The 23,126-nt window shown below is 26.1% G+C and overlaps 1 protein-coding gene across 2 annotated transcripts in view; it reads left to right on the top strand.

Annotated features, from left to right (window-relative positions):
* LOC129969129 (alpha-catulin-like) overlaps positions 1 to 23,126 on the top strand; it is a 315,460-nt gene that overhangs the window by 192,130 nt on the left and 100,204 nt on the right. The window lies entirely within an intron of this gene.

The following is a 23,126-nucleotide window of genomic DNA, read 5'->3' on the forward strand; positions in this document are numbered from 1 at the left end:
CAATAGTTTTCGAAAGTCTGAATGCATGACTGTATCTTGATAATGTCGTAAAACATTTTTGGGCATTTTTTACTAATAGGGGGATATATAATTGTGGCATAGATTTCAGAACAAGATTTTATAGTAACAATTTTTGTTCTTTATTTCAGCTATGCAAATATATTGGAATTTTGAAGTTGCATAAAACGGCAAGAATATTCTTCGCTACACTTATTTTATACTTCGAAATTATAGTCAAGAACGCATTCTCCCCAGAATATCGACGTTTGCTGTCAGAAAAAATGGAAGTATATTCTAAATTACGTTCTTGCAATTCTTGATATTCGACTGAATATATATTCATTGTCAAAATATATTTATATATATTTCCAAATTCGACTTCCAAAGTTTATGACTTTCATTGAAATCAAGATGATTTATTTCTTTTCTAAGAACACTTCAACAAAAACAACAAAACAACATCGAAATCCAAATTATGCTCAGTTCTCAGATGAATAAATGTCTTGAGAAACAACGTGTCATCCCATCTCCACTTTATTTTCTTTTTCGATGTTCTCGAGATGAAGACATTCACCCAAAAATATCGAAATTTGAGCTCAGAAGAAGCGAAAGTTTATTATAAAGTATGATTCTTAAAGCTTCTGTTAGTCCAGTGAATATATTCATTGCCAAACTATATTTACATATTTATGAAAATTCCCATAGAACATTTCCTTTATTTCTTTTTTTAAGATATAAAAGAATTTTTAAGAAAAAGAACTCCAACTCCAACGACAACAAAATAACATCGAAATCCAAATTATGCTTAGTTCTCAGGTAAAAAAACGTCTTGAAATACTATGTACCACCCCATCGGCATTTTATTCCCTCTTGTTTGAAGTTCCGCCGAATGACATTCTCTTGAAAATATCGACATTTGTGCTCAGCAGAAACAAGTCTATTCTAAATTAAGATTCTTACAGCCCCTGATATTCGACTGAATATATTTAATTTTAACATATATTTATATGTATTTGTAACTTCACATTGAACAAAATGTATGACTCCGATTGAAACCAAGATGATTTGTTTCTTTTCAAAAAATGCTTTAACAACAATTAAATATAATCGAAATCCAAATTATATTTAGTTCACAGACAAAGCAATCTCTTGAAATGCAACGCATCACCTCATCTACATTTTATTCCTTCTTGTTTAACGTTCTTACAAAAATACATTGTCTCCAAAATATCTATGTGTGTGGTCAATGGAAACTGGAGTTTAATTTAAATTAAGATTCTTACTGCTCCAGATATTCGACTAAATATATTCATTGCCAAAATGTATTTACATACATTTCTAAATTCACATAGAAGAAAGTTTATAACTGATTGAAAACAAGATAATTTTTTTTCAAAGATCACTTCAACAAAATAATATCGAAATCAAAATTATGCTTGATTTTTAGACAAAGCAATGTCTGGAAATACAACGTATCACCCTATCTACATTTTATTCCATCTTGTTTAATGTTCCTGCAGGATTACATTGTCTCCAAAATATCTATGTTTGCGGTCAGTGGAAACAAATATATTCTAAAATAAGATTCTTACTGCTCCTGACATTCGACTGAATATATTCTTTGCCAAAATGTATTTACGTGTATTTCCAAATTCGCATATAATAAAGTTTATGACTGATTGAAGCCAAGATAATTTATTGTTTTTCAAAGATCACTTCAACAAAATAATATTGAAATCAAAATTGTGCTTGGTTCTTAGATAAAGAAGTGTCTTGAAATACAACGTATACCACATCTACATTTTATTCCTTATTGTTTGATGTTCCCGCCAAGAAGACGTTTTTTCGGAAATATCGACATTTACGGTCAGCAGAAATAGAAGTACATTCTAATTTAATATTTTTACAGCTCCTGTTTGTCGATATAATATATTCATTGCCAAAATATATTAACATATATTTCCAGATTCGTGTAGAATAAAGTTCATGATTTCTTTCTTTTCTAAATACACTTAAACAACAACAACAACAACAAAATAATATTGAAATCCAAATTCTGCTTAGTTCTTAGACAAAGAAATGTCTTGAAATACAATATATAATCCATTTTACATTTTATTCTTGCTTGTTTGACGTCACCACCAATAAGACATTTCCTCTAAAATATCTATATTTGCGGTCGGCGGAAATTCAAGTCTCTTCTAAATTAAGATTCTTACAGCTTCTGTTAGTGGACTTAATATATTCATAGCTAATATATATTTACATATATTTCGAAATTCGGATAAAACAGTTTCTGACTTTGATTGAGATAAAGATAATGTATTTCTTTTCAGAGATCACTCCAACAAAATAATTTCGAAATCAAAATTGTGCTTGGATCTCAGACAAAATAATATCTTGAAATACATCGTATCACACCATCTACTATTCCTTCTTGTTTAACGTTCCCGCCAAGAAGACATTCTCCCCAAAATATCGACGTTTGCGGTCAGCGGAAACGGAAGTCTATCCTAGAACAAGATTTCTACAGCTCCTGTCAGCGGACTGACGTCACGAGGCGCATCGATTAAATATGGCGTTAGCAGAGCTGTCGACATTAGTTCATCCGACTAGTGAAAAAGACAGATGAGGGCACAAAAAAAGAGGGTCAAATAAAAATGAAGCAATTCAAAATAAAATGTTTGGTTAGGAGAATTGTAATTAACTGACTGTGCGGTGCAGTGAAAAAGTTGAGGTCCTTAGAAAACTGCGGAAGAAAGAATGCAGTTTAATTGGATTGGCTTTCCGCCTTTCTTAAAGGAGAAAAAAAAAATGTTTTATTTCCAGATTAAATCGCCAACTTCTTACGTGGTGAGATTGTTTCGCTTCTTGTGTGTCTAGAATAAGTTATCAAGCTTTTCGAAGCAATTCTTTTATTTTATTCGGTAGAATTAATTAGTTTAATTAGATGGCAAACAAATATATTGATTGGATTAGTGAACATTGTAAGAATTTCATTAAAACGGTACCTTAAATTTGCGTGATTGAAATAACAATGTTGATGGCTGATGTGAATTGAGAGATAAATATATTTTTAAATGTCATAAAGATGCATGAAAATAATTCTTAATTAATTAAAAAATAATAACGGATTTCCAGAATTTTTATAAGACGTTCTGAATTATTTTTATTAAGTTAATTTTGAAATTGAAATTAATTATTACTGAGAGAAAAATACATCAAAAAAAAAAAATCTGAGCCATCGCCATTTAAATGCATTTCCTACAACGCGATTCCATGAACAAAAAGCAAAATAGTTTTGAAGCTATTTAGTTACTAAAAAATAGAAAGTTTTGAAGAAATATTGCTAGCATACTATACGAAGAAATAAAATGGGAATAATAAAATATGTATAATGAAAAGTAAAATAGTACTTAAATTTCTTTTTTTCATTCAGCGATACAGGATGTTAAAGCATTTAAGTAAATATTACATACATTTGGAAATATTAAGCAATGATGTCTTTAGAACTAGAAGACTTTAGATATCAGCTATCCAGTACATTGATGATGTTCTATTTCTATTCAATATCTATCCATAATTTGATATCTATAGTAGATTTAGGTATAAAATTAGTATTATTATAAAAAAACTCTTTTAATAAAATGGTAGTTTTATTTAACATTTCAACACGCATTAAACTTAATCAATTTGTTAATGACTTATCTTATTTTAATATTTTTAAATGTATATGTTATTTATTTACTATGATCATATCTGTACAACATCCACCTGTACACAATCATAATTGCAGTACAGGTTTGATGTTTACATATACAGAAATAATCGAATTTACATAATGAAGAAAATATGAGCTTGGAAAAGAGTGAATATTACCTTAAAATTTTATAATTCATATAATTCCTATTTTTTTCAAATTTATTTATTAAGAAACTTGGTTAATAACTTTTTAAATCAAATTGCTTACAGCACCTCAGATCAGCGCCTCTAGGCAGCTGCCTAATCTTCCTAATCGGAAGTCCGATCCGACTACTTGATGTACATGATTCCCTGAACAAAGTTGTTTTAAATTTTAAAGTGTATATTTATTACAACAACTGTAAAAAAATTTATCGATATGGCATACATAATCTTCAAATTTCTCTCATACTCTCGTTTTTTTCAGGATTTTTTTTTCATACTGAAACTTTATACTGATTATCTGTTGCAATTTATTAAGTACATCTCAAAATAAACAAATTGAAAAGGAAACAACTTTTTGAATTTTCATAAATATTTTAGATGTCATTTGAACTAAAATATTTCTGAGCATATGGACAAATTTCAGAACATCTTAAATATTTATGAATGACTGAAGATATTTTTGAGCATCTAAAATATTTATGAACATCTGAACATATTTCTGAACTCCTAAAATATTTCTAAAATTTCCTAATCTAAAATATTTTAAATATTTTGAACATGTGAGCAGATTTCTAAGCATTTAAAATATTATTGAACATCTGAACATATTTATGAACGTCTGGAAATTTCATAAACATTTTGATGTCCTTTTAGATATTCAGAAATATTTTAGACGTCAAAAATATGAAAGGTAAGATTGTAGCTTTCTTAAAATACGCTTCGTGAATTTATTGTAGCAGTCTTATCGTCTGACAGATATGATTCCTACTTCACTACCACCCTTCTTCTCAGTTTGTACTTCAAATGGATTGGAATATATTTTTTAAGGATGAGATATCATATTATATATCACACCTACATGCGAAGTCGTTACCAGTTTCTCGAAAGCCATACTGATGTCCAAAGTCAGGTAAAAATCAATGACAGTTTTACACTCTAGTTCAGATCGCAACTATCCATTGCAACTTTTCGAATTTTTCACTTGCAAAGAGAACAATGAAGCGTAAATTTATATACCTATTCTGGGAAGATATTGCTTCAGAGAGCAGTAGTGCTTTAGATATTTTGTTATCGAAAAATTGTATGAATATTATCGTTTGTTGTGAAAAATAATAATATATTATTTTTTTCATGAAAAATTTTACATCAATTTTTAGCAGACGATATTAAAACAATAAAATTGTTGCATGATATATTTTTTCAGGAAATATTATGTATATTTTTAAAGCATATGATATTAAAATACGAAATTAAATTATATATTATATAATATTTGATCGGAAATATTACTATTTATTTAGAGAAAACGATATTAAAATGCTTAATTAAATAATACGTATGATATCTTTTGTATGAAAATGTTATGCATTTTGTACTACAAGCCACATAAAAATTCCAGTTATTAATATATTAGGTACTCTTTATTTGAATAATTTGCAGTTATTTTTTAAAGCAGATGATTCCAAAATATTGAATTGTATAATAGTTTGAAAACGTTACATACTTTTTCTTTAAAATATCTTACATTGCACTCGATATAATAATATTAAATTACTAATAATGAAAAGGAAATATTCAATTTGTAATACAGATAATAATTACTCGCTGAATCAAACAAAATATAAGACACATATATTTTTTATTAGGATACAGTACATATTTTTTTAATAATGACAATAATAGTTACTATATAAAATGAGCTTTATGTATTTCCCTAAAAAAATGGTTGGAAAGTATAATATATTTATGCAAAATGATTAATGATTATTATTAATGATTATTTCGATTGAATAACCAATAGAAATTCATACGAAATTTTAAAATATATTTTCATCTCGCTGAAGAAAAATAATGGTTACTAATAATTTATTTTTCTAATCTGCCAAAGAGTGATTATTTTTTCAACAGAAAATTATTCCTTTTTAAATTCATTGGAAAGATGTTTTATAAAGATTTTTATTATGTAGCTAACTCTTAGGTTTAAGTATTTAAAACAATAAATACTTGAAAAAATGTTTTTTTTTCTAATTTAAAATGCGAATTAAATTAATATATAAATGTAATAAATATATAAATTTTATTTTTTAATATAAGGAAATTATTTATACTCTTTATTATAAAATTAAATTCTTTTTTTTTCATTATTGCTTATCAAAAAATTCGTGAAACCGAAAAAAATAATAAAACACAAATAAACACTGAAACAACTGGTATGAAATGTTTTGTTTTAAACAGAATAAAGAATGTTTCTATCACATAAGGGAATGAAGAATCGCCCCATTGTAATCTATTCTTCTTAGAGTAAACTCGAATATAAAGCAAAACTTCTGGAACTATACTTTAAAGTTGCGAAAGATAAATATTTTGATAAAATCTGTTGATTTTAAAAACTATCTTTCTTTAAAAACTATAACAATCACTACTTCATATGAACTTTATTTCTTTGTCCTGAAATTTATTATTATTTGATGGGTTTAATTTATTTAAATTTCTTGAGTACAACTTGATATATGATTCCCTTTACAAATCATAAGGAAGCATCAAATTGTGATAGACATTAAAGCCGTGTTATTCTTTTAGCTTTATACTTTTCATATCCGTCGTCTTCATGGATCTTCTTAATAGAATCGAATCTTATCGGAGTGCTGTTAAAATTGTGATACTGTATTTCATACCACACATCATCTTTTGCGATAATGTAATGCAATTTTTCTTTCTACACGTAAACGATGCCTGAAGATAAACTAGAGAAACTTTATTCTCTAGTTTTCAGCTACATAAGAAAATTATCCAATTATATATCAAATAAATCATTGAAAATAGTCTGGATTTCACAGCAATGTAAGTATTTGTTGAAAATTAAGCAATATATATATATATATATTCAAAATATTGCACAATAATTAAATTGGAATTGTTAAAAATACAAATTCTTTGAATTTAAGAATCAGCTTTATGCAATAGCTTTTTTGGTAATTGCCATGAAAGAACACTAAAATTTTGATTAGTTAAAAGTTCAAAGAAAACATTCCAATTTGAAAATTCCCACTATCTAAAGTATATCTCTTACGAATTTATTAGTTCTAAATGAAACAATCTGTCCTGAAGAAAGTATAAATACACACACACAAAATTTCTGATTTATTATTAGTAGACATAGAGATACAGTGTGAATGAGGCATTTTAGAATATATCTTGTTACTTAATTTTTAGTAGCAACATTTTTTTTCAAGTAAAAGCATTATTTTAACAACATTTATTTCTAATTTTATACATTCATTAAGTAGTAAATGAATTTTAGGATATCTTCATTATCTTAATGATTATGAAAGAATATTCTTTAAAAGTATACAATAATTCATCTACTTAACTATCTCGATTGACACGATTTTGTAATGATGCTACTCCATAATTTTGTTTCTTTTATGTTTCACAGCTTGGTATATGATAGAAATGCATTATTATTTAATGAAAAATATATTTGTCCATTATAAAATGAGCTAAATACTAGAGAATATGATACCAGAGAATAATCTAATCGAAGTTACCATATTATTAGATTCAAAGTTGATAGTAATGACATCGACTCCAATAGGAAAGAGCTGAAAGACATTGAGCTTGCATAACTGCTTGAAAAATGCACTTCTACACATGGCAACATATAAGACCCATTCATCCGATAAGTAAATAATTTTTGGAAGATAAAAGGTCTAGGCTTTTACTAGAAATTGTAATGAAATTCTTGAGGTATAGAATATAATGAAGAAGGTAATGTAATTACAAGGAAAATAAATAAAAAATATTACATGCTATGAAGAAATCTTATGCCAAAAAAAAAAATATTTAGTCATATTCTCTGTATTACAAAACGCTTTTGCAAGTAATCATATTATTTCTCACCTAAAAATTTTATGTATTTATATATAATGTTATTTTATACTAGCGAATAGCTTCGTGGTGTTATTATATTAGAATTCTTTTCTGAAGTAGATTCGAATGATCTGCTAATAGAAACATCAATGACTTAAAAGGCTATTTATAAGAAAAATCAAACAGAAAAATAACATTCCATAAATTACGCTTTTCTAAAATATTTTACAATAGAAAATTATTTCATGAAATAACCGGAATGTAATTCAGTATGTTAATTTATTTCAACCAATATCTCTATGGCAGTTCCACTAGTTATCATGCCGAAGCAAAAAAAAATCACACAAAACCTACAAGTAATAATCTTTTTTTATATTGATGAAACCTTATGTAAATTGCTCTTACTTTTATAATGTTCCATCCATTTTAATTATGTTTATAAATTGATGTAATGTTATAAACTTTCCTCTTGTTTCGTCGAACATGCAATAAATTGATGTTTACTATACTTGTAAGAACAGTAACTTCAAATTACTTGTAATTCTTCGTTTTCATGGTAAGATAAAGTATTATTAAGCAAACACAAGTGCCCTCTCAAGTAAGTAAAATGCATCATGAAGGATTCAAGAGCTTTCCCATAAACTGATTATCTAAAACAAGGACCAACATTTATTCCAGATAATTTATTTCCTAAACAATCTTATTTAAAGGTCGGCTACTGAAAGAAAGTAAGCATTCTGTCCATTTTTGCTGAAGCACCTTTATCAAGTTTTATGGGAGTTTTTTAAAACCTTCTTTTATGCAATTTTCTCGAACAAAATGGTTCGTAAAATATAAATTCAAAGAAGAGAATCCCTGGTTTTAAAAGTTTGAAACTATAAATTGGGAAAAGGTTCTCCAGATAAAGTATTGCTTATCACGCAAAATGGAATTCAACTCTTGGAAAATGGTTTCGAAAGAATATGAATTTTAAAGCTCTGTCATTAAGTTTTACTGTTTCTCATACGGTTTCGGGGTAAAATAATGGTTATTTTGAATTTTTCCATCGCATATATATTTTAAAAAATTGTTACAAATTAAATTAATAATAAATAAATCGCACAAATAATGTAGGCGTATTTGAAAGAATGTTATTTACAATTTTTAAATATGCAAGATCGTTCTTAACAAGTTAAAAAAAATATATATATCAAAAAGTAAATTTCTGTGTTTAGCAGATTGATTTTTTCTATCTTCACCATAGGTCACCATTATGGATTAATTATTCTTTGGTCACCATTACGGATTAATTATTCTTTGGTCACCATTACGGATTAATTATTCTTTGGTCACCATTATGGATTAATTGTTTAGTTACTATCGTTTCAGTCAGATAATTATTTTCTGCATGATGATAATAGTTGATTACAGAATTCATTTCTTTAAAGTATGTTATTTAAAAATATGCAAGATCGTTGTTAACAAGTTTTTTTTTAAAGAATATGTATAAAAAAATAGATTTCTGAGTTTAAGATAAGGATTTTTTTTATCTTCATTTATTATTATAGTTTTTTTGTTATTTGTTTGTTGACCACCTTTATGGATTCATTCTTTAGTTACTATCGTTTCAGTCAGAAAATTACTTTCTGCATGATAATAATAGTTGATTACAGAATTCATTTTCTTAAAGAATGTTATTTACAAATTTTAACTATGCAAGATCGTCCTTAACAAGTTTTTTTTAATAATATGTATCAAAAAATAGATTTCTGAGTGCAAGAGTTTGATTTAGTTTTTATCTTCACTGCTTATTATAATATTTTCTGACACATTGTTATTTATTTGCTGACCACCATTATAGATTCATCGTTTAGTTACTATCAATTCATTCAAATAATTTTTTTTCTGCTGATAGATAATAATTGATTACAGAATTTATTTCGTTTGGTTAATTAGCAATATTTATTGGTGGATGATTAGCATACTCGTAGCTTTTGCCTTATCAGCATTTCATTTATTTGATTATGCTTTGTTGGATGACTATATTTGCCTCAATTTCGTTATTAATCTTTGGTTGATTAGCATTTGTTTCATTCTTTGATAAGCAGAATGTTGTTACTTAAACAATTCATTCCATGGCTTGTTTTTTGCTGGTGCAAAGGAGTTCTGATATTTTGAATTATGGATTAGAAAGAGAGGGAATGTTCAATTAATTTGCTGAATGGAAACGTATTAAATATTTAGATTTTTTTACATAAAGATTACATTCTCGTTGTAATAGTTCCAAGTTTCACTCTATCAAACGGATAATAAATATTTTTTTTTACTAAACAGAATAATCGTTAAAACTGAGGAATGTTTAATTTCGAAAACCTGTGGAATTTTTCGTCACCTAATATCTTCATTAAAGCCTTATTAATTTCAATTAGACATTGAAAAAAACTGTCTAAGATCTCTTGGATGATGAGGTCTACAGACACATCGCATTAAAAATTGTTATTAGTCTAGTTTTGTTATTAGCAATATAATTTATATTTTTAAAAATAATACAAATTAAAAATTTCAAAAACACACAATTATAAAATATAAGAAACGTATCTATACGTTGCTAAATATAATTAGCAAGATATTATTCTGTTTCGCTTCTTTCATTCAGTATATTATTTAATATGCAGAGGCGTATGGCTACAGAGTAAAGGCTACATGCGTGGATTCCATATAACCATAAACCGTAACAAAAAAAACATAAAATTATTTGTAATTTCACGAAGTATATGAAATATAAAATTAACCTAAAATGAATAATAAAACGTTAATTAAATTAAAAATGTCTTTAAATATAAAACTAAATTGATAAAAATGGGATATCTCAGATTATGCAATTCATAGGGCCTCAGAATGCCTAAATTCATCTCAGGGACCAATTTCTAAAAAAACTACTAATATGGGAGTTCATTCTCATGCAAACACACACACACACACACACACACACACACACTCACACTCATCTTTATTATTAGTATAGATGGATGAAGAAATTAAAAGTATTTCAAAATATCTTCAATAGCCATATAGAGATTACTAAGCGACATCCTAATTCTATAAAAAATATCAGTGAAGATGAGCCAAAAGACACAAAATAAAACTATTTCTCGATATTAAATTCTTGATAAAAAGAGAATCAAAAAGTTCTTTGAAATCATCCATGGAGAAACTCACACCCAATCCCGAACTAAATAAACCGAAACAGAATCCTTAAGGGTAAAGACATTTCACATTTTTCGACAGTGCTCGACAGTTGGGCAACAAAAGTCGAGGAAATTCTTTAGACTCTCCTTTCCGAAATGTTCGGTCAAAGTTACAGGCAGTGGGAGGGAGTGGGTAGAATGTGCCCCCTTTTTTTACAGACGACTTCAGCCTATGTTTCAGTTCCCCAAATTGGTTGGACAGACACAGCAGTTGTGATGTAAGCCTGATTTTTTTCTTCTGGCGTTGGAGGATTAAGCAAAAGAAGAAGAAGAAAAAAAAAAAAAAAAGAATAAATCAACATGATTTTTTTTTCACTAGAGACTTGTGTGGTGGCATATATGGCTCGAGGAATTTATATGGACATACTATTTTTTTTTTGAATTGCTATCTTTTTCAGAAACTCGAAAGAAGTTGGAAAAGATACTCCATGGAAGTATATGTATTAGTTTCTGTGTTCTATAAGAATTTTGTGGAATAAAGTACAATAACTTTGATATATTTCGCGTTTATGATAAAATGTTCAAAAAAAAAATTATAAATCCACAATAAATTTTATTTTGTGTCCTTCATTTCCTTATATCTGGACCACTTTAATTTTGTTTTTGAAAACTATGGAATAGTGCACGAAGAAATTGGACAAATGGATTGACGAAAGTAATTTTTTCATTTACTGACAGAAGCAATCTGTATTTCAATCATGTAACTTCAAGTTCGTAATATCCATTTCTTTCGACATACAATTAATTACAACTGACATTTTTTATTAAGAAAAAAAATGAAATGAAATAGTTTAATTTCAAATTTTAAAAATGTTTAAAGAATGATAACTTATATTTAAAAACAAGAAACCCAACAAGTATTTATTTCTGTATTTTAGCATATTTAGCTGAGAATTGATACTACAGCGTTTTATTGGAGTGTGAAGGAATATTTGGATGTCTTTTAAAAATATAAAAATAAAGAAATGATATATTATTATATTTTCATACTTCAGAATATTTACGAAACTGTAAAAATATCATTGACAGCAAGACATTATTATATCTATTACAGCAAAAGTATAAAGAATTACATGCTCTATGTAGGATAATAATATGCATCCACATTGAGATGGTAAAATATTATAAGTTCCATGATTCTTAATATTTTCTGTTTAGATTCGAATTTAATTTATTATTGCTGTTAGAAAGTATGAAAATCTTTACTTCTGAAAATAATATAAGGAAGATGTGTTAAGGTAAATATAGGTGTTCTACAAGCCATACCATTTGATTTAGAGCTTCAAATGTACCTCAAATATAATCTGGTGGTAGAGAGCTTGGAGTGATATTTTTAAAATTAGTATTGTAATTAATTAAAATTAAAGTGAGAGTTCATACGTTTTAAAAAAATTAAAGTAAAATATTACTATATATAAGTAATTTTTGCATATCTTAAAATTCAAGAGTTATCTTTATAATTATAGCAATTTATCAATTGCAAATTTATTTCTGAATTTTAAAATTCTTAAAAAAAATGTGAATAATTTCCTGCAGCACACCTCATGGCTGAAATGGAAATCCATCTGCTCTGAATTGTATTGTTCCATCAAATATTGTTTGTTTCATCAAATATTTAACAGCATGATTTTGTTTTATTGTTGAAAAGTAAGGAAAACATTTTTATTGAGGTATCAAAAATCATACTGCAATTGCATTAAAGATAATGTGGAATTCGAAAATGAAAAATCAGGCATTTGTATTTTAGATGATTCTATGATGTGACTCGAATCTATAAGAGATTTTCATTTTTACAATATAGGAATCAATGTTAAAGCTATTAAAATAACAGAGCTTTAATATTTTCAAAAATATTATGATGTTTAAACATATTTATTGCTGGAAATCTTTTGCATTAGATATTCAATTAAAATTATACAAACCAATATTCCAAGAAAGCCTTTTAGTTGTGAATAGGGACATTTATATGTAATTATTATTTTTATAAATAATTTTTATTATCTTCAATGAAATACAAATTAGTTTTATTAAAATTGATATCAATTTCATTATACTTCTTTCATATAATATTAAATTCTAAAATACTTAAATTTACGGTTGCATGAAAGAAAAGATTTAGCTTACATTTAAGAAATCAACTATTTTACATATTAGAAGCATTCGAATCGATAATTTTTATATTATCGTACCAAAAATCGATATTCGAAGAATATGTCAAACATCAGTATCAGATATATTAAAATTGTTTAGTATTTATTTCTTGATTAATTTTAGCGAAAGAAAACAATATATGATGATTTTTTTAAAGATAAGTAACATCTTCTAGAACACTTTTTAGACGATTATCTAGAATATTTCAAATTAGAAATGATTTCTCAGCAATGATTCTTTATTTCCGATGTGCATTTTTGCATTTTAGCATCCGTTGTGAATTGTTAAAAATAGTTAACAATTTAATAAATTATAATTATATTTTTTAAATTTTAGACTTGAATAATGAAGAGAACTAATAAAATGTTCTTGATTTTACAGTGGGGATTTTTTTAATTAAATATAGTTATAATTTTAGTCTCAAAAATATTATTTCAATTCTTCTATTTCATATTCATTTGTGTCATGTTTCAACAATTTTTGAATAATAAAGAATCCTGTCATAGATAACTTGCGTCAAGATTCTTCTTTTGATCTTTACAAAGAATATTAAATTCCTTTTTCCGATAATTTTGAATATTTTCTCCTTTACATAAATTAGCAACTTATTAAATTGTAAACTACACTTTTATTAATCTAATGACAGATAACAACTAAATTTTTCAATTAATAGAATTTACATCTTAATGATTTTAAAGAATGCTTTCTATTTATTTATTAATTAAAACACATTATTTATTAATTATAATCCATGCAACAGCAGAAGAACATTAGAATTTTTATGGAATATTATATATATTTGAAAAATTTCAATTTCAAATGAAATAAAAATTGAATAAAAGATATTTTTTTCAAATTGAATAAAATTTGAATTTTAAATTAAATAAAAATTAGTTAAAAAAATTTCTTCAAATAAAATAAACTTTGAATTTCAAATTCACAAAAGTAAGAATATTTGTTTAAATGCCTCGCTATTCCGTACAGAAATATAGTACTTAAATCATTTATTGGAATATTCATACGCAATTCTATAATAATATAAAATTCTTTTACTAAGACTGAACTAATTTATTATATAGTGTACAATATAAATTATAAAGAAAAAATTATGAATAATGTGAATAAAAATATATGTAATCATTAAAAATTAAATTAGATCCCTCGATAATTAACAAAATAAAGTAGTCGCACTAGTGCAAACGTTGACACTTCGCGTCTTAAAAAGTAATTAAATTAGAAGCATTCTAGGCCTAGCCTTTAGTTAAAATTCAAAGCATTAAATTCAAAACATTTTAGGCCTAGAACTTAAAAAAAGTTTCAGATCAAAGTAAGAGATTTTAGATAAGATTTACAACAAAAACAAAGGTAAAAAGAAAATCATTTTTATATGTCAAATCTGAAATGCGGAATGCTTTACAAATTTTATATAGAATTTTTATTGAACTACTGAGTTCTTTGTAATGAGAAGTTTATACTGCATTCTGTATACATTCCTTTAAGTCCGTTCTTTAATAAGCCCTTTTAATTTTTATAACCGTATTCATTACTAGCATCAATATCGATAATTTCTTATAGAATACTAATTATGCTTTTATTTTAAATAAAAAAGAACCCTGTTTTAATTTTGTTTCACTTTACAACCTTTAAGATATATAAAAAAACTCATATTGTTATATGCATGGGAAATATTTTCTTACATCATAATTAATAATAAAATATAATCATAAAAAATATATATCGCCAATTTTAGAAAGCGTTTATGAGAAATCTTTTGCTATTAGTAATGTAAAAAAATATGAATAGAGATTAAAATATGGAATATTCTTGTATTTCCATACCTGCATAAACGCGCTTGTACTCTCACCAAAAAAGACTAAGGGAAAAAACAAGCACCACAGTCTTCTGTCACACATTTCAATCCGAGATTCTCTTCATTCCCATTTCTCAAATTATTTTCCATCTGATTTTTTTAACTGCATTATGATCTACTATATCATAAAAAATAAGTGAACACAGATTATATGTATATTTTTACACATTTTATCTCTCAGCATTATATTTCTAAGTTTATTACTACAAATTATATTTCTAAGTTGAAAAATTTTGTAAACGGTCTCATCTCAATGTAATTTCTAATATAATTGTAAATTCTGTAAATAGTTATTTTTGTTTCGCTTTCCTACTGTAAATATTCTGTTAATTAAATAAAATTCCCGTAACATGCCCACCAAACCGTTCAGTGACCAGAATGGTCACGGATACGGGGGTATGAGACAGCGTTCTGTTCTGTAAATGTAGAGCTGGCCATTCGAGATGTTGTTTTGAAGGAACATGAGATCTATGAGTCATTTTGAGATAAAGAGGACTAAGTCTAATTATTTCCTGGAAGCAACCTATTCCTTGAATTTACGTGTCATGCAAGTGTGGAAAACCAAGGAATTAAATGCGTACCAGATGTATGAAAGAATTTAATATACTTTTGGTTTAAGAAACACTTTACAATAACTTTTAGGCGATTTTATGAAGGGGTAATACAAAATGAATAAGGTGAAAAAGTTACTGTAGTTCTTTGTTAAGTCTTGGTGTTCCTTCTTTTTTAATTTAATTAATTCTTCAGCATTTAATTTGATACAAAATCTCTAACAATGTTATTATTTTTATAATGAAATGCACATTATTTTCTTTTCTTTTCTTTTTTTTCTATCAAGTTATTTAATTGCTATTTTTTGCGAAAGTTATTGACTAAGATAAAAAAAAATGCTTTCTTTGAACATTAATTCTAAAATCGAATTTTTTCTTCCACTTTTATTTAGTAGCATATACTGTTCACACTAGAATACCAAAACCATCTCTTCGTTTGCACATGCGTCAGTAGACGTTTATTTCGTCCAAAAAAGTATGAGAGTAGATATGAAAGGAGGAGATGTCTACATTTAACGATAGGTGAACTGATATTATTCGTGAATTTAGAGGGCATAACAACTATTCGTCTGCGTACTAAATTTTATTGGAGTACAAATGTCGAAAAGTGTAATCTTAGGATCTTGAAACGAAAAGTATACGTTTTAATATGCAAGTGCAATAATTTGTAACAAATTCCATAAAATTCACAGCTTTTTTGTCAAAAATCAATGTGAAATTAAAAATAAATTCATTTTCTAAGAATAGTTCAATTAATATTTCGGGCGAATGGCCTGACCATCATAAATTGAAAGTAATAAATAGAAGTGAAGTACGTTTTAATTCAAGTTTATAAAAGAAGCTAGACGTTAAACATTTCAGCGCCAAAACGTAAAAGCAAATTAAATTTTGGCATTGTTATTATTTTTTTTTATTTTGTTAATGCGTTTTTAATAAATCAAATTTCAGTTTAAAAGAAACTGTAATTCAAAATGTTAAATTTGATCAGAAAGAACTACAGGACAAGCAATTACAAAAAAAAAAAAAAAAAAAAAACATCAACTTAATGAGGGTTTAAAAATTATTTTTTGATTAACTATATAGTTTGCGAATTCTTTAAACAAAGCCTTTGAAGTAGAATTAAAAAAATACAATGCTTTTTTTTAAATATTTTTAATGCTTTTTTAATCATTCAAATTTCAGTTTAAAGAAAATTGTAATTCAAAGTTTAAATTCGAATAGCTAGGAATACAGGACAGTCAATTACAAAAATTATTATAAACTTAAAGTGTGTTTAAAAATTATCTTTTGATTAGCAATACAGCTCGCAACTTCTTTAAATAAAGCCCTTTAAGTCATTTTAAAAAATGCAAATGAAGTGGTCATCCTTAAATACAAAGTCTTAGAAGGTATCAAATCATAAAGAATTATGTAACTTCGAAAAATTTCCGTTGCACAACCAGGGGCATGAAAAAATACAAAAATGGCAAAACTCTTTCATTAATGAATAAGACGGAAGACTGGACACAAATGAGATGTCGCTTGAGAGAATAATTACTGCGTTAATTTTAATAAGATGAATAAAACATTAACAACTACTTTCGCTAAATCTTATTAAAGTTCCAGCGGAGCTCTTTCATTTTCAAATACTCTTTTTTTCAAAACTTGTTATTGTACTCTAGAGCCGCAGTTTCGATTATTAACAGTGTTTTGAAATGGTTCAATTAAAATGAGATTAGGACTTGCAACAGATGTTAGAAGTAACAAAGAAGGCGGGAATTATAAAAATTTTGCTTTTCATTCATTAAAAAGGTCTTTTCTTTTAAAGATTATTGCAGAAGTAATTCGGGGTTTTTGATTTTTGTTTTTGTTTCTGTTTATAAACTTTGGAATTAACAGCAGATTTCGAATAATAATAAGTTACTCTACAAACCAGTAGCTTAATATTTTTTTTTCCAGAATGATAATATTACTTTGAAAATCTTTTATTCATAATCTTAAATTCCCTTCTTTTATTCCCCTTTTACGATGTACTTAGCGCTCTAGTCTTTCTTTGTCATTATGGAAGAAAAATATTATATTTTAAGCGAAGTCAGCCTGAATAATTAAGAAGTTGTCAGACTTGTAAGTCACCTGGGACTGAAATAATAGAAAAAAATTTTGAAAGTCAGAAAAATGTTAAAGTTCTAAAATCGAGCATTCGTAAATGATGTCAAATCTAAACGAATCAGTGTGTTGGAAATGCAAAAGATAGAATGAAATGAGTCAATCATTTCCTTTTAATCCAATCTTTTACTGATATTATGCAAAAAACGGGCCGGGTCCGTGATAAGCAACCTTTGCTTATTCGGTGTATTTCATCTTCTAAATTAATGATGTTTTATTTTATTCTCCAAAACTATATATATATACACACACACACACTTACAGACCCCTCACGCGCACACACATACGCGCGCACGCACACACACACACACACACAAATATATATATATATATATATATATATATATATATATATATATATATATATATATATATATATATATATATATATATATATATATATATATATATATATATAATATAAATAAATAACTATAAATATATATATAATATAAATAAATTTAGATAATATAAATAACTAAAATGGAAATTACTCATAAATTATTAATTCATTTATAATAAATGAATTCCGAAGAAACTTAAATAATTATTCATGTTATATTATTCAAATAGTTTTACATGTATTTTTGTTACATCTTTACTACTAATAAAGATGAATGTAAGTTCGGCAAGCCAGAGCATTTGATCTAGTGATCCCACACTAGGCTCATATATACGCTGGAGTTTGGGAATGTATCACTATGAGAGTTCTTTTAAAATTTGTTCGATAGTTTTAGTTAATTAATTATCAGGTAAAATTTTGACATTTTCTTCACCATAACTTCTAAAAGTATTGCAGAATAAAAAACTTTTAAATGGTATCTTTTTTAGCATATAAGTTTTATCTGCTTTAATTTATTTATGAAATTTAAATTTGTTCATGAATCATTATATAATCATGATTAATCATTATATATCATTATATAATGAATCATTATATAATCATCATCTTATATAATAATACATTTCATTTTTGATATTGTGATTCTAATATTTCACCAAGGATTTTATCCTTTTTGATGATCAAAATATAAAAATTCATCTTATTTTCACATGTTTAGTACATTTAAGTAAAAGAAATTTCTACAAACTTTAAAAAAAAATAATGTATTTGCAATTATAGTTTGAAAATAACCAAGCAATGGTAAGAAGTATTTAAAGTGAGCATCTTTTAAAGCCCTAGTCCTCTTTTCCGCTATATAATTGATGTTAAGATATAACGATGTGAGGAAAATAATTAGAAAATACATAGCACAATAAAGAGAATTGTATAAAACTTTTAAAATAGTATTAGTTAATGTGCAAAGAAATTTAACGATTTTCTTAAGAAGCTATTGACAACAATTTGCACACAATACTCAATTGATAATTTTATCAATCATTAACCATCTAACCTACCACTTTATTTAACCTCCTAATTAGATGGCATTTGGAATATTTCACTTTCTTCCAATCCCTATGATAACGTAAAAGACATTTGAGCTACCGTGGCTTTATCGATCTTCAGATTTTAAATGGCATAATACTTTAATTTAACTCCGAGTTTAAATACATAAAATTCAATTATTCGATGCACATGTCAGACATGTCATTATAGCTCAAGAGGTTAATACCAGCGGAGCAACTAGTCGCCATTGGCAGCTTGACAACAATAAAGAATAATTTAAATCTAGTGATAAGATCTCTAAATCAATTACACGAAATTAATTCCGAAATATAAAACAGCATTTTTTTATTTCTCTTTCATTTCTGAGTTCTAATAATACTAAATCGCTTATATTTTTTTATTCGTAGATAATAAAAAGCATACTTTATTTTAAAAGCAATTCTAATAAGCACAGAAAATACCACAAGTAGCCCTCCTTAACCCAAGCATTTTTCAGCAGTTTACTTCAACAAAATTGGATCCAAATTGCTAGCCCTAGATAAGAGAGATTAGGCACGCGAACTCCACAAGGTTAGAAATGATTATTTTGCAGGCCATGACGTCAAGTACAACTAAAAGAAAAGCTCCACGCTTTTTATTTGGAGCCGTGAGAGCCCATTTTTATTGGATTTTCTCCTCTCGAACTACAAAGCTTCTGGGAACAGAAATTCATTTAGGGTCATTTTCAGGGCATTAAATGCTGGTAATGCACTTTCGATATATACAATGTAAACGGGGTCAGATAATCTTTTATGCTATATTTCTAAATGGAGTTTCCGAAAACTTTAAATTGGCTGAGAAAGGAATTGGGTGAAAGAGCAGTTAGGCAGTTTTTCATTGAATTAATTTTTCATCTCAGCGTTTTTTAATTATGTTTTTTTTTTTTTTTTTTTTGCTTGTTTTTGATATTCTTTACTCGCTCTTTCGACAACCTTCGAAATTGAATTTATGATAATCCGGCATAAAATATTTATCCTTGAGCAATAATGCTTATGAAGTTAATGAGAAACGTATTCAGTTAGGATGATGCAATTTTTTTTTGAAGTTATGCATGCTTGGATTTGATTATCTTTTCCTGAATGTGCTTGGCATTTTATTTATTTTATCTTTAACATCTTATATAATTTTGCAATAAAAGCAAAATAAACTCTGCTTGGATTTAAAACAAATGGAAAAATAACTTATTCTGGGAGTAGATAAAAAATAGAAAAGTAAGTTTATAATCGTATCAATTTGTTTACTATTTTTAGATAATCAAAGCGTATCATACATTGCGAAATAAATTTTTAAAAATAGATTATAAATTGAACGAGAAATTTTCAGAATTAGTGAATGATTAAAAATGTACTTAATGTTTAGAAATCACTTTCATTTTGACTCGAATTGAGGATGATGAAAATTACCTTATTAATTTGTAATTTATGATAATATTTTTTCCATTCTTTTTGAAATAAAATTTGCTTAAAATAGTTGTAAATATTAACCTTTTTCCAGTTATAACCTAATTTTAATAATTAAAATCTTAAAAATTTATGTTCTACTATAGTGTATCTAAGAAATGAGCCCGAACTTTCATTTTTGTTTTGAAAATGCGTTCGAGAGCTAAAAAGTGATAAAAAATATTAATTCTTTTTTTGTGTTAATCTTCTAATAAAATTGTTTCTGCTGATTATAATCTCTAATTTTTTGAATAATATTTATTTTTCTCGAACAATATTTGAATTTTTTTTTCCTTTTCTATAAAACATCTATTTCTATAAACACATTTAACAGAATATTTTTTTCATTTTTACTTTTTATGAAAAAGTGTGAGAGTATCATGGAAATGAGCAATGGGAGAAAATCATTTCATGAATGAAAATTAAGTATACCCATTCATAATTATGATATATATATATTACCTAATTTTCATATATAATATATATTACCTAATTCTTATACTATTCTGGGCTCCAAAATTGTTCTTTAATGAATATATAATAATTTTTCCTGTTATTTCTTTATAAATTAAGGATATGTTCATCACATGAATTATTTATTTTTTCAAAAAATAATAGTGTTTTTAACAATATGAAAAACACTTAAATGTTTCATTAATTAATTTATTATTAACAATTTTTTAAAAAAATAAGGCTCAATAGAGGCTCAAGATGTTAACTAAAACGACAGAAGGCGAGCTTCACGACGAACCTTTTGTTGAACATTTTAAATGCATTTTGATACTTGTAAAATAAAACATAAGTTCGATTTATAAAGCCTGCGATACTTTTTAAGCTACTAAAAACAATAAGGATAATAATATTCTTTTAATAAGTGACATAATTGAGCCAAAATCATCTGCAGTTCTGAAACTGTGACAGATGCTTCAAGTTACATTCCCTTAATTTTCATTTCAGTACAAATGCAGTTTTATTTTTCCTTCTAATATCACTTTTCATGGAAGTGGCGAGGACTAATATTGTTGTTAGACTTTTATAGATCTTTTTCATTATTTTTTTAAAAAATTGAAATATATATATAGTAAAATGCGCTTAGCAATATTTTTACAAACAAATTCATTTTTTGGTAATTTGCTTTATGCAAAAAATTGCTATAAATATTCATAAATAGTTATTGATAAAATAAATAATGAGGACTTTTATTCTGGTAGTAATAAGTAGAAAAGCAATACATTTTGAAGTTTTAAAAACAAAAGTTTAAAAAAGAAGTTGTTAATAGATGTTTGATCTAATGAAATAAATGTTAATCATTTTAACAATATATTCAAATTTTAAGGAATATTTAGGTAGTTTGCATTTATTTCATTACTATACAGTTTTGGTATCTCAGCCTTTTCTACTTTTGATTTAGACTTCAGAGTTTTGTTCTATTCTATACGGATAGAGAAAAATATTTTCCGTGTTTAATACGTAAACAAATCATTTTTTTAAATTTGTAGTTGGTAACATATTTAAAAAAAAAAATATTATCATTATCTAATTTAGTATGCCATTTTTCTGAAATTCTCCACAACATAAATCTTTTCAAATTTAATGAAAATTTTATTAAAATCAATTTTTTAATTAAAAACTGAATTACTCAAATATTAAAATACTGTATCTAATTTACTTTATTATATTAAATGATTTTATCTGTAATACTAAAGTGCATGTTTTGTCATCCTGAACACATAAATGTTCAGAATTTTAGAAAAGTGGAGAGAGAAAGAAATTTTGATTAGAAAATTATTCGATGATACTAATGAATGTGTATATGAATTTAAGTTGAAAAAAAAACGCTTAAAAACACGACAAAGGAAGGGAAAGGAAATATCTGACGTTGCATATGCGTTAATACAAATGATATTTTATTCATCGTAGAAATGATTATGAAATATTTTTAAATCAATTGATAGTACAAGCATAATTAAAAATATTCTAAAATATTTTATTTCCAATTCCTAAATCAATCACGGGAAAAATGCATTAAAATTCATATTTAGTTTTAAGTATGATTTATGACTAACAAAAAACTTGTTGTCAACAGTCAACACTAGGTTTTAGTCAAATAATTAATTATACTTAAATACTTTACATTTCAAGTAGAAACTTTATTATAAAATATTAAAAATAAATATGGTATTCTCAATCGCATAAACTAAACAAAAACAACATGTAATCATCACTGGTGGAAACAATGCAGATCTTTTTTCCTCATTTCTATGCAGTTAATTGATTTAATAACATTTTCTATATCTGTCGTCTTCAAAAAACATGACATTAAAGATTCAAATATATTCTTGTAATAGTTTAGAAGATAATATTGATTGGGTTTATTATTTAATGAACTCTTTGTATTTAAGGATTTATCAAGAGGCAAAATGTTATATTCTATCCAATTTTCTGGTACATCCAATTTAGACCAAAACAAATTTTGTCATTCTCATTTTCTGCATCGATCATCAATATGTTTGGTGGTGTTTCCCTAATTGAAACTCATCT

The sequence above is a fragment of the Argiope bruennichi genome, chromosome 5, assembly GCF_947563725.1.
Source record: "Argiope bruennichi chromosome 5, qqArgBrue1.1, whole genome shotgun sequence".
Taxonomy (NCBI): domain Eukaryota; kingdom Metazoa; phylum Arthropoda; class Arachnida; order Araneae; family Araneidae; genus Argiope; species Argiope bruennichi.